The following is a 2,332-nucleotide window of genomic DNA, read 5'->3' on the forward strand; positions in this document are numbered from 1 at the left end:
ATGTTCAGGTACCACGGATCCTTATGGCCTATGTTCCACACTCTCTGGCCCTCGAACATCTGGCAGGGTCTGCTCAGGATCTGCTGGTTCCTGAGTGCGCTGGCGGTGCTGGCCGAGTGGCCGGACCTGTTCGAGTGGCTGATGGTCACGTGCAGTCTGTATGCAGAGAGCGCCCACAGGGTGTAGCTCTGCAAGGATGGCATGTGGACAACGGTGCTGTTGGACGTGCTGCCTCGCAATGAGGCCGGTATCCTCCTCCTCTCACAGGCTCAGCACAAGCAGCTGGCCCTCATCTAGAAGGCACAGGCCAAGCTGCATGGCTCCTACTTTGACCTCCAGGCCAGGCGTGCCATCCAGGGCCTGGAAACGCTTACTGGAGCCCCCTGTGACAGCCTGGCCTTTCAGGTCGGCTCTACCAACCGCCACAAGGAGCCTGTGGACTCTGACCTCATCCAGGCCAGAATGCTGAGTTCTAAGGGGGCTGGGGGTCAATACAATGCTGTGTACGGGAGCCAAGGGCTGCACCCCCGCCATGCCTATTCCATCCTGGATGTCCGGGATGTCCAGGGCTCCAGGCTCTTGTGCCTCCAGAGCCCATGGGGCCACTGCTCCTGGAATGGCAGCTGGTCGAACAAATGGCCACACTGGCTGGGAACCCCTGTGGGAACCCAGCTAAGGCTGCACAGCAGAAGTGAGGGTGTTTTCTGGATGGAGTACAGCGACTTGATCAGGTACTTAGACTCTGTGGACGTCTGCAAGGTGCACGCAGATTGGCAGGAGGCGTGGGTGCAGGGCTGCTTCCCGAGCTCATCCAGCGGGCCATGGCATCACGGCCCTCAGGGTGCTGGAGCGGGCATTCCTGGAGTTCGCTGTCTTCCAACAGGGCAGCAGGTACACGGACTCAGTGGACCGCCACCTCCTGGCCTGTGCATACTGGTGTTCCAGGCATCCTTTGGCGGTGGGACTTGAGCCTAGGCGGCCTGCTGGCCCACAGCTAGTGAGCTGACAAGAAGTTTGTCAACTGTGACATGATGCTGGAGCCTGGCAAATATGCTCTGGTGTGCAGTGCCTTCAACCACTGGGGCCCCACACCAGGCCTGCCGGCCACGCAGGTCTCTAACCCTTCAGTCAGTGTCCCAAGGAGCACGCCAGAGCCGCCTGGGCCTGTGCTGGCCGTGTACACCTCCAGACTCGTCATGGTGGGGCTCACAGGGGCCCAGCCAATGCCATCACCCTGCTCACAGAGAGCTGGGGTGTGTGGCAAGAGGGACATGAGTGCCTTACTTGCTACTACCTGATGCATGGCTGGGCCAGGCTAGTCGTATTCATGGAGAACTGGCAACACAAGTCCCACCTGCACGTGCAGAGTGACTGCTCAGACAGCTTCAATGAGGTGTCCACATGCGGTCGCCTGTGCACCCAGGACCACGTCCTGCCCCTGAACATGCAGGTCCTGGTGATCCTGTCCCAGCTGGAGAGTCACATCGGCTTCTCCATCACCCACCGCCTGGTGCACCGCAAGGCAGCCCAGGCCTTCCTCAGTGACAGGACGGCCTCTGGGGGCAGCCACAGCCCCCCACTCACATCTGAGGTCAATCGCCTGCTAGGTCCCCAGCCGCTGTGACCACCCCATGCCTACCTGCCCCCCACCACTTTATGAGGGAGACCCCAACACAGAACTCTTGAACCACGATCTCAGAACCCGATGCAGGGAGTGCCAGCTGCAGGGTGCAACTTTCCCTGGGACTTCTTCCCTGCCCCTTCCTCCTGTCTAGGGCCTCCTAGGCACCAAGCAGAATGCCTCAAACTGGCCTTTAGCTCAAAGGGGCTATGTGGCAGCCTCCAGGTGTGGCTCACCTTGAGGTGGGGCTCAGACTGCTAGGGCCTCTCACCTGGGTGAGGCAGCCCAGAGTCCATTCACAGAACCAAATCTGGGAGGTTCAAAGGCCAGGACCCCGTAGTGAGAGCAGGGACCACTCCTGCTGTGGGAGTCAGAGGCCAGGACGCTGGCGTGAGCAGGGAACACTCCCCGAGTGGTGCAGAAGGTCAGGAGCATTTTCTCCCCAGTTTGGCCCTGGTACTATCTCCCCACTCAGCCCCCATGAGGCATGGTGGAGTCCCCAGGGTCCAGCAGTGTGTCCCAGGAAGCAGGTGCTTGGTGACAACAGGCTCAAGCAAGGGTGGGGAGGGACACTATAGACTTCCTGGAGTGCCAGCCAGGACAGAAGCCATATCCCTGCCTGGGGTGGGGGTGGCAAGTCAGGTGGGCCTGGGCCAGGCTCTGATGCTGGGTGAGGTACTTTGTCCTCAGCGCCATCTGACCTCTGCCGAG

General features: G+C 60.7%; 1 pseudogene; it reads left to right on the forward strand.

Annotated features, from left to right (window-relative positions):
• Window positions 1-1,624, forward strand: LOC105102017 (calpain-15-like; annotated as a pseudogene).
• Window positions 1,625-2,332: the final 708 nt, after the last annotated feature.

This window comes from Camelus dromedarius, chromosome 14, assembly GCF_036321535.1.
Source record: "Camelus dromedarius isolate mCamDro1 chromosome 14, mCamDro1.pat, whole genome shotgun sequence".
Classification (NCBI taxonomy): domain Eukaryota; kingdom Metazoa; phylum Chordata; class Mammalia; order Artiodactyla; family Camelidae; genus Camelus; species Camelus dromedarius.